Genomic DNA, 12,500 nt, shown 5'->3' on the forward strand with positions numbered 1-12,500 from the left:
ATACTTGAATCAGTTATAGAACCCATTGCCCTTTATGGTTCTGAGGTCTGGGGTCCGCTCACCAACCAAGAATTCACAAAATGGGACAAACACCAAATTGAGACTCTGCATGCAGAATTCTGCAAAAACATCCTCCGTGTACAACGTAAAACACCAAATAATGCATGCAGAGCAGAATTAGGCCAATACCCGCTAATTATCAAAATCCAGAAAAGTGCCGTTAAATTCTATAACCACTTAAAAGGAAGCGATTCCCAAACCTTCCATAACAAAGCCATCACCTACAGAGAGATGAACTTGGAGAAGAGTCCCCTAAGTAAGCTTGTCCTGGGCCTATGTTCACAAACACAAACAGACCCCACACAGCCCCAGGACAACAACAACAACAACACAACTAGACCCAACCAAATCATGAGAAAACAAAAAGAGAATTACTTGACACATTGGAAAGAACAAACAAAAAAACAGAGCAAACTAGAATGCTATTTGGCCCTAAACAGAGAGTACACAGTGGCAGAATACCTGACCACTGTGACTGACCCAAACTTAAGGAAAGCTTTGACTATGTACAGACTCAGTGAGCATAGCCTTGCTATTGAGAAAGGCCGCCGTAGGGCAGACCTGGCTCTCAAGAGAAGACAGGCTATGTGCACACTGCCCACAAAATGAGGTGGAAACTGAGCTGCACTTCCTAACCTCCTGCCAAATGTATGACCATATTAGAGACACATATTTCCATCAGATTACAGCGATCCACAAAGAATTCGAAAACAAACCCAATTTTGATAAACTCCCTTATCTACTGGGTGAAAAACCACAGTGTGCCATCACAGCTGCAAGATTTGTGACCTGTTGCCACAAGAAAAGGGCAACCAGTGAAGAACAAACACCATTGTAAATAAAACCCATATTTATGTTTATTTATTTTCCCATTTGTACTTTAACTATTTGCACATTGTTACAACACTGTATATATACATAATATGACATAATATGTCTTTATTCTTTTGAAACTTCTGAGTGTAATGTTTACTGTTAATATTTATTGTTTATTTCACTTTTGTTTACTATCTACTTCCCTTGCTTTGGCAATGTTAACATACGTTTCCCATGCCAATAACTGAGAGAGAGAGAGAGAGCCCACACCATCATTCCCATTACATTGTGAAGAAAGACACTTTGTTGTTGTTGTTCATCCAGACACATAGTAAACAGAGAGAGACTCAGACTTTGTTTATTTAATAGTTTCAGTGGAAATACACACTTTTGCCAATAAGAACAAAAAGCTCTTGTGGATAGATTAAGTATTCAAGTATAATTTGTGTTTGAGTGTGTTAGTCAAATATTTCAATAATCATGCATCTAAATGACTCTCAAATTCTGCATTAAAATGGCTTTAGCCCAGCAATTAAGACTGAACACATATATTTCATGTCATTGGATCCCAGGAAGAGTAGCTGCTATGTTAGCAGCTGCTAATGGGGATCTTAATAAAACGCTCACTGGATCTACTTGGGATATCAATAATTAATTGTGTCCACTCTGCACTTACCCTAATGTACCACCCATACAAAGTCGAGAAGTACAGTTGAAGTCGGAAGTTTAAATTCACCTTAGCCAAATACATTTAAACTCAGTTTTTCACAATTCCTGACATTTAATCTTATTAAAAATTCCCTGTTTTAGGTCAGTTAGGATCACCACTTTATTTTAAGAATGTGAAATGTCAGAATACTAGTAGAGAGAATGATTTATTTCAGATTTTATTTATTTCATCACATTCCCAGTGGGTCAGATGTTTACATACACTCAATTAGTATTTGGTAGCATTGCCTTTAAATTGTTTAACTTGGGTCAAACGTTTCAGGTAGCCTTCCACAAGCTTCCCACAATAAGTTGGGTGAATTTGGGGTCAGTGAATTTGGGGTCATTGTCTATTTGGAAGATCCATTTGCGACCAAGCTTTAACTTCCTGACTGATGTCTTGAGATGTTGCTTCAATATATCCACATAGTTTTCCTTCCTCATGATGCCATCTATTTTGTGAAGTGCACCAGTCCCTCCTGCAGCAAAGCACCCCCCCACAGCATGATGCTGCCACCATCCGTGCCTCACGGTTGGGATGGTGTTCTTCGGCTTGCAAGCGGAAGTATTTGGAAAAATATTTGGAAAAATGACTTGTGTCATGCAGAAAGTAGATGTCCTAACCGACTTGCCAAAACTATAGTTTGTTAACAAGAAATTTGTGGAGTGGTTGAAAAACGAGTTTTAATGACTCCAACCTAAGCGTATGTAAACTTTTTTTCAGCTGAACTTCCGACTTCAGCTGTATATTTTATTCATTCACATCACATTCAATGTTTTCAATTAAATATCAGTTTACTGTGGAAGCATACACTGTCTACAGAATCCATGCATGAAATCAAGGGATGTCAAGAGCAAATTTGAGGTTGTGTGCCGAGGGGAGTAACTCTATAAAGTTACAGATAAATCCGCTCTTGTAAGTATCAGATGATAAAGTGGAATAAAGAAATAACACATCTTGCTACCCGCCCTATTGTGTTCCTAATGGGATCTTACTCCTCAGCACTGACTGTACATTATCCTCTGGTCTCTACAGTACTGATTAAACAGGAAACCTGCCTGTACATTATCCTCTGGTCTCTACAGTACTGATTAAACAGGTAACCTGACGGTACATTATCCTCTGGTCTCTACAGTGAAGAAGATGACGGAGCTGAAGTCCAGAGGAGTCAAGATGCTGCCCAGTAAAGACAACCACCACAAGATATCAGTGCGTAAGTACTGTTCCTAGTTGCTATACACTTGTTACCATACATATCAGTGTGGAAGTAGTGTTCGTACTTAAACGAGTGTAGAAACGCCCCCCAGGTGGTGAAGGTAGGAAACAACACCTCCACTTCGCCGATCCTCAACACTGGGGCCCCACAAGGGTGTGTGCTCAGCCCCCTCCTGTACTCCCTGTTCACCTATGACTGCGTGGTCAAGCACGCCTCCAACTCAATCATCAAGTTTGCAGACGACACATTTACATTTACATTTACGTCATTTAGCAGACGCTCTTATCCAGAGCGACTTACAAATTGATGCATTCACCCTATAGCCAGTGGGTTAACCACTTTACAATATTTTTTATTTTTTTTAATTTTTTTGGGTGGGGGGGGGTTTGGGGTTCAAATGTTATCCTATCCCAGGTATTCCTTAAAGAGGGGGGGGGGGTTTCAAATGTTATCCTATCCCAGGTATTCCTTAAAGAGGTGGGTTTTCAAATGTCTCCGGAAGGTGGTGAGTGACTCCGCTGTCCTGGCGTCGTGAGGGAGCTTGTTCCACCATTGGGGTGCCAGAGCAGCGAACAGTTTTGACTGGGCTGAGCGGGAACTATGCTTCCGCAGAGGAAGGGGAGCCAGCAGGCCAGAGGTGGATGAACAGTAGTAGGCTTGATTACCAACAATGACGAGACGGCCTACAGGGAGGAGGTGAGGGCTCTGGGAGTGTGGTACCAGTAAAATAACCTCTCACTCAACGTCAACAAAACAAAAGGAGATGATCGTGGACTTCAGGAAACAGCAGAGGGTGCACCCCCCTATCCACATCGACGGGACCGCAGTGGAGAAGGTGGAAAGTTTCAAGTTCCTTAGCGTACACATCACCGACAAACTGAAATGGTCCACACACGCAGACAATGTGGTGAAGAAGGTGCAACAGTGCCTCTTCAACCTCAGGAGGCTGAAGAAATTTCGCTTGGCCCCTAAGACCCTCACAAACTTTTACAGATGCACATTTGAGAGCATCCTGTCGACTGTATCACCGCCTGGTACGGCAACTGCACCGCCCGCAACCGCAGGGCTTTCCAGAGGGTGGTGCGGTCTGCCCAACGCATCACCGGGGGCACACTGCCTGCCCTCCAGGACACCTACAGCACCCGATGTCACAGGAAGGCCAAAAATATAATCAAGGACATCAACCACCCAAGCCACGGCCTGTTCACCCCGCTATCATCCAGAAAATGAGGTCAGTACAGGTGCATCAAAGCTGGGACAGAGACACTTAAAAACAGCTTCCATCTCAAGGCCATCAGACTGTTAAATAGCCATCACTAGCCGGCTACCACCCTGTTACTCAACCCTGCACCTTAGAGGCTGCTGCCCTATATACATAGACATGGAATCACTGGTCACTTTTAATAATGGAACACTGGTCACTTTAATAATGTTTACACACTGCTTTACTCATCTCATATGTATACACTGTATTCTATACTACTGTATTTTAGTCAATGCCACTCCGACATTGCTCGTCCTAATATTTATATTTTTCTTAATTTCATTCTTTTACTTTTAGATTTGTGTGTATTGTTGTGAATTGTTAGATACTACTCCACTGTTGGAGCTAGGAACACAAGCATTTCGCTACACCCACAATAGCATCTGCTAAATATGTGGATGGGACCAATAACATTAGATTTGATTTGATATGATGTAGATATTGTGTGTACATATAGGTAGGGGTAAAGTGACTAAGACAACAGGATAGATAACTAGGATAGATAACTAGGATAGATAACTAGGAAAGACAACAGGATAGATAACTAGGATAGATAACTAGGATAGATAACTAGGATAGACAACATGATAGATAACTAGGATAGATAACTAGGATAGATAACTAGGATAGATAACTAGGATAGATAACAGGATAGATAACTAGGATAGATAACTAGGATAGATAACTAGGATAGATAACTAGGATAGACAACAGGATAGATAACTAGGTAAGATAACTAGGATAGATAACTAGGATAGATAACTAGGATAGACAACAGGATAGATAACTAGGATAGATAACTAGGATAGATAACTAGGATAGATAACTAGGATAGACAACTAGGATAGATAACTAGGATAGATAACTAGGATATATAACTAGGATAGATAACTAGGATAGACAACTAGGATAGATAACTAGGATAGATAACTAGGATAGACAACATGATAGATAACTAGGATAGATAACTAGGATAGATAACTAGGATATATAACTAGGATAGACAACTAGGATAGATAACTAGGATAGATAACTAGGATAGATAACTAGGATAGACAACTAGGATAGATAACTAGGATAGATAACAGGATAGATAACAGGATAGATAACTAGGATAGATAACTAGGATAGACAACAGGATAGATAACTAGGATAGATAACTAGGATAGATAACTAGGATAGATAACTAGGATAGACAACAGGATAGATATCTAGGATAGATAACTAGGATAGATAACTAGGATAGACAACTAGGATAGATAACTAGGATAGACAACTAGGATAGATAACTAGGATAGATAACAGGATAGATAACTAGGATAGATAACTAGGATAGACAACAGGATAGATAACTAGGATAGATAACTAGGATAGACAACAGGATAGATTACTAGGATAGATAACTAGGATAGATAACTAGGATAGATAACTAGGATAGACAACTAGGATAGATAACTAGGATAGATAACAGGATAGATAACAGGATAGATAACTAGGATAGATAACAGGATAGATAACTAGGATAGATATCTAGGATAGATAACTAGGATAGATAACTAGGATAGATAACTAGGATAGATAACTAGGATAGACAACAGGATAGATATCTAGGATAGATAACTAGGATAGATAACTAGGATAGACAACAGGATAGATAACTAGGATAGATAACTAGGATAGACAACAGGATAGATAACTAGGATAGATAACTAGGATAGATAACTAGGATAGATAACTAGGATAGATAACTAGGATAGACAACAGGATAGATAACTAGGATAGATAACTAGGATAGATAACTAGGATAGACAACATGATAGATAACTAGGATAGATAACTAGGATAGATAACTAGGATAGATAACTAGGATAGACAACAGGATAGATAACTAGGATAGATAACTAGGATAGACAACATGATAGATAACTAGGATAGATAACTAGGATAGATAACTAGGATAGATAACTAGGATAGACAACTAGGATAGATAACTAGGATAGATAACTAGGATAGATAACTAGGATAGATAACTAGGATAGACAACTAGGATAGATAACTAGGATAGATAACTAGGATAGACAACATGATAGATAACTAGGATAGATAACTAGGATAGATAACTAGGATATATAACTAGGATAGACAACTAGGATAGATAACTAGGATAGATAACTAGGATAGACAACTAGGATAGATAACTAGGATAGATAACATGATAGATAACAGGATAGATAACTAGGATAGATAACTAGGATAGATAACTAGGATAGACAACAGGATAGATAACTAGGATAGATAACTAGGATAGATAACTAGGATAGATAACTAGGATAGACAACAGGATAGATAACTAGGATAGATAACTAGGATAGACAACTAGGATATATAACTAGGATAGACAACTAGGATAGATAACTAGGATAGATAACAGGATAGATAACTAGGATAGATAACTAGGATAGACAACAGGATAGATAACTAGGATAGATAACTAGGATAGACAACAGGATAGATAACTAGGATAGATAACTAGGATAGATAACTAGGATAGACAACTAGGATAGATAACTAGGATAGATAACAGGATAGATAACAGGATAGATAACTAGGATAGATAACTAGGATAGACAACAGGATAGATAACTAGGATAGATAACTAGGATAGATAACTAGGATAGATAACTAGGATAGACAACAGGATAGATATCTAGGATAGATAACAGGATAGACAACAGGATAGATAACTAGGATAGATAACTAGGATAGACAACAGGATAGATAACTAGGATAGATAACTAGGATAGATAACTAGGATAGATAACAGGATAGATAACTAGGATAGATAACTAGGATAGACAACAGGATAGATAACTAGGATAGATAACTAGGATAGATAACTAGGATAGATAACAAGGATAGACAACTAGGATAGATAACTAGGATAGACAACTAGGATAGATAACTAGGATAGATAACAGGATAGATAACTAGGATAGATAACTAGGATAGACAACAGGATAGATAACTAGGATAGATAACTAGGATAGACAACAGGATAGATAACTAGGATAGATAACTAGGATAGATAACTAGGATAGATAACAGGATAGATAACTAGGATAGATAACTAGGATAGACAACAGGATAGATAACTAGGATAGATAACTAGGATAGATAACTAGGATAGACAACTAGGATAGACAACTAGGATAGATAACTAGGATAGATAACTAGGATAGACAACTAGGATAGACAACTAGGATAGATAACTAGGATAGATAACAGGATAGATAACAGGATAGATAACTAGGATAGATAACTAGGATAGACAACAGGATAGATAACTAGGATAGATAACTAGGATAGATAACTAGGATAGATAACTAGGAGAGACAACATGATAGATATCTAGGATAGATAACTAGGATAGATAACTAGGATAGATAACTAGGATAGACAACTAGGATAGATAACTAGGATAGACAACTAGGATAGATAACTAGGATAGATAACTAGGATAGATAACAGGATAGATAACTAGGATAGATAACTAGGATAAACAACAGGATAGATAACTAGGATAGATAACTAGGATAGATAACTAGGATAGATAACTAGGATAGATAACTAGGATAGATAACTAGGATAGATAACTAGGATAGATAACTAGGATAGATAACTAGGATAAACAACAGGATAGATAACTAGGATAGATAACTAGGATAGATAACTAGGATAGATAACAGGATAGATAACTAGGATAGATAACTAGGATAAACAACAGGATAGATAACTAGGATAGATAACTAGGATAGATAACTAGGATAGATAACTAGGATAGATAACTAGGATAGATAACTAGGATAAACAACAGGATAGATAACTAGGATAGATAACTAGGATAGATAACAGGATAGATAACTAGGATAGATAACTAGGATAAACAACAGGATAGATAACTAGGATAGATAACTAGGATAGATAACTAGGATAGATAACTAGGATAGACAACTAGGATAGATAACTAGGATAGATAACTAGGATAGATAACTAGGATAGACAACTAGGATAGACAACTAGGATAGATAACTAGGATAGATAACTAGGATAGATAATAAACAGTAGCAGCAGCGTATGTGATCAGTGAAAGGAGTTAGTGCAAAAAGGGTCAATGCAGATAGCTATTGGATAACTTTTTAACAATCTATTTATGGCTTGGGGGTAAAAGCTGTTCAGGGTCCTGTTGGTTCCAGACTTGGTGCATCGGTACCGCTTGCCGTGCGGTAGCAGAGTGAACAGTCTATGACTTGGGTGGCTGGAGTCTTTGACAGTTTTGTGCTGGTCGAAAGTATGGCGCTTCATATGAAATAGGGTGCCATTTGGGAGAGAGTCTCTTTCAGAGGCCAGTCTTCTTTATCCCAGTATAGAATAATATAGTATAGTATAGTATATATATATATATATATATAATAATAGTCCACTGTCTTTATTTATATTTCTATTACCTTCAGCAGGAGAAAATATCACCTCCGGCGAAAGGAGGGAGGGAAAGGGAGAGAGGGATGGAGGGAGGGAGAGGGGGAGAGGGATGGAGGGTGGGAGAGGGAAAGAGGGATGGAGGGAGGGAGAGGGAGAGAGGGATGGAGGGTGGTAGAGGGAGAGAGGGATCTCTCTGTATCTTATCTGCTACAAACTTACCTCCTCCGTACCCCTCTTCCTCCGCTCTCCACCTTCCTGCTTCATGTGAACGGCACCTCCGTACCTTCAGGCTCTGATCAGTCCCTACACCCAAACGAGGGCATTGCGTTCATCCACCTCTGGCCTGCTGGCTCCCCTTCCTCTGCGGAAGCATAGTTCCCGCTCAGCCCAGTCAAAACTGTTCGCTGCTCTGGCACCCCAATGGTGGAACAAGCTCCCTCACGACGCCAGGACAGCGGAGTCACTCACCAACTTCCGGAGACATTTGAAACCCCACCTCTTTAAGGAATACCTGGGATAGGATAAAGTAATCCTTCTACCCCCCCCCCCAAAAAAATAAAAAAAAGTGGTTGTCCCACTGGCTATAGGGCGAATGCACCAATTTGTAAGTCGCTCTGGATAAGAGCGTCTGCTAAATGACGTAAATGTAAATGTAAATGTACTCTCGCTCTTCCTCACCACCTCCATCACCACATACCCATCTCCTCTAGTTCTCTACCTCCATCACCACATACCCATCTCCTCTAGTTCTCTACCTCCATCACCACATACCCATCTCCTCTAGTTCTCTACCTCCATCACCACAAACCCATCTCCTCTAGTCCTCTACCTCCATCACCACAAACCCATCTCCTCTAGTCCTCTACCTCCATCACCACATACCCATCTCCTCTAGTCCTCTACCTCCATCACCACATACCCATCTCCTCTAGTCCTCTACCTCCATCACCACAAACCTATCTCCTCTAGTCCTCTACCTCCATCACCACATACCCATCTCCTCTAGTTCTCTACCTCCATCACCACATACCCATCTCCTCTAGGCCTCTTCCTCCATCACCACATACCCATCTCCTCTAGTCCTCTACCTCCATCACCACAAACCCATCTCCTCTAGTTCTCTACCTCCATCACCACATACCCATCTCCTCTAGTTCTCTACCTCCATCACCACAAACCCATCTCCTCTAGTCCTCTACCTCCATCACCACATACCCATCTCCTCTAGTCTTCTACCTCCATCACCACATGCCCATATCCTCTAGTCCTCTACCTCCATCACCACATACCCATCTCCTCTAGTCCTCTACCTCCATCACCACATACCCATCTCCTCTAGTCCTCTACCTCCATCACCACATACCCATCTCCTCTAGTCCTCTACCTCCATCACCACAAACCTATCTCCTCTAGTCCTCTACCTCCATCACCACATACCCATCTCCTCTAGTTCTCTACCTCCATCACCACATACCCATCTCCTCTAGGCCTCTACCTCCATCACCACATATCCATCTCCTCTAGTCCTCTACCTCCATCACCACAAACCCATCTCCTCTAGTTCTCTACCTCCATCACCAAATACCCATCTCCTCTAGTTCTCTACCTCCATCACCACAAACCCATCTCCTCTAGTCCTCTACCTCCATCACCACATACCCATCTCCTCTAGTACTCTACCTCCATCACCACATGCCCATATCCTCTAGTCCTCTACCTCCATCACCACAAACCCATCTCCTCTAGTTCTCTACCTCCATCACCACATACCCATCTCCTCTAGTTCTCTACCTCCATCACCACAAACCCATCTCCTCTAGTCCTCTACCTCCATCACCACATACCCATCTCCTCTAGTCCTCTACCTCCATCACCACATACCCATCTCCTCTAGTCCTCTACCTCCATCACCACATACCCATCTCCTCTAGTCCTCTACCTCCATCACCACATACCCATCTCCTCTAGTCCTCTACCTCCATCACCACAAACCCATCTCCTCTAGTCCTCTACCTCCATCACCACATACCCATCTCCTCTAGTCCTCTACCTCCATCACCACATACCCATCTCCTCTAGTCCTCTACCTCCATCACCACATACCCATCTCCTCTAGTCCTCTACCTCCATCACCACAAACCCATCTCCTCTAGATCTCTACCTCCATCACCACATACCCATCTCCTCTAGTTCTCTACCTCCATCACCACAAACCCATCTCCTCTAGTCCTCTACCTCCATCACCACATACCCATCTCCTATAGTCCTCTACCTCCATCACCACATACCCATCTCCTCTAGTCCTCTACCTCCATCACCACATACCCATCTCCTCTAGTTATCTACCTCCATCACCACATATCCATCTCCTCTAGTCCTCTACCTCCATCACCACATACCCATCTCCTCTAGTCCTCTACCTCCATCACCACATACCCATCTCCTCTAGTTCTCTACCTCCATCACCACATACCCATCTCCTCTAGTCCTCTACCTCCATCACCACATACCCATCTCCTCTAGTCCTCTACCTCCATCACCACATACCCATCTCCTCTAGTCCTTTACCTCCATCACCACATACCAATCTCCTCTAGTCCTCTACCTCCATCACCACATACCCATCTCCTCTAGTTCTCTACCTCCATCACCACATACCCATCTCCTCTAGTCCTCTACCTCCATCACCACATACCCATCTCCTCTAGTTCTCTACCTCCATCACCACATACCCATCTCCTCTAGTCCTCTACCTCCATCACCACATACCCATCTCCTCTAGTCCTTTACCTCCATCACCACATACCCATCTCCTCTAGTCCTCTACCTCCATCACCACATACCCATCTCCTCTAGTCCTCTACCTCCATCACCACATACCAATCTCCTCTAGTCCTCTACCTCCATCACCACATACCCATCTCCTCTAGTCCTCTACCTCCATCACCACATACCCATCTCCTCTAGTCCTTTACCTCCATCACCACATACCCATCTCCTCTAGTCCTTTACCTCCATCACCACATACCCATCTCCTCTAGTCCTCTACCTCCATCACCTCCTCTTCTTTATCCTATTGGTTATTACTAGTCCTCCGTTCCCCTGACAATGACTGGCCTTCCCTTTCCCTCCTCATCAATATCCATGAGCCCCCCGCCAGGCTCTAGAGTCTCGGCCAATCAGCCGGTGTCACATTTGATTTTGCCCCGCCTGTCGGGCCTTTGACCCTACCTTGTCTGTCAAGGGGCCTGCCGGGTTGGCTGGGTCACTGGCCCTCTGTCTCTTCCACTTCCTTTCTCAGTCTGTTGACATGTTTTAGCAGGATGCTGTCACATGGGAGGAGAGGGGTGAATATATCGTTAAATAAAGACAGAAAGGTGATGATGATGATGGTCTGCAGAGGGAATATCAATCCATAACAAAAATGTATTAGGACTATTATGGCTAAAACAATGACACATGCCGCAAACATGTGTATTTCAAATTGTATGTAATGGATATGTTGACAGTTCTCTACAGGCATTGTTAAGAAAGCTTCCAGTCGATCCCTTCTGGCTCTAGTGATGAGGTGATGTCAGAGCAGGCAGAATGCTGTTTAGCCTAGCAATTGGAAGCTGTATCACTGTTTTTGATCATATTTGATTGAGAAATTCACTGAGAGAGTGATTGATGTATGTGCATGCCAATCACGTTCACCCTCATGCTTCTCTACTCAATGCTGAGCCGGGAAAATGTAACTATGTATGTCAGCATCACTGTAAAAAGATGTCAGGTTTAGTTGAAATGCTTCTGTCGCTAATTTACATGGAGTTTTGCTTGCTAAACTGTATGCACACATCTGTGTTTCTCTCTCTCATCCCCCTCTCCCTCTCTCCCTCTCCCTCTCCCTCTCCCTCTCCCTCTCCTCTCTCTCTCTCTCTCTCTCTCTCTCTCTCTCTCTCTCTCTCTCTCTCTCT

This window comes from Coregonus clupeaformis, chromosome 16 (genome assembly GCF_020615455.1).
Source record: "Coregonus clupeaformis isolate EN_2021a chromosome 16, ASM2061545v1, whole genome shotgun sequence".
NCBI lineage: Eukaryota > Metazoa > Chordata > Actinopteri > Salmoniformes > Salmonidae > Coregonus > Coregonus clupeaformis.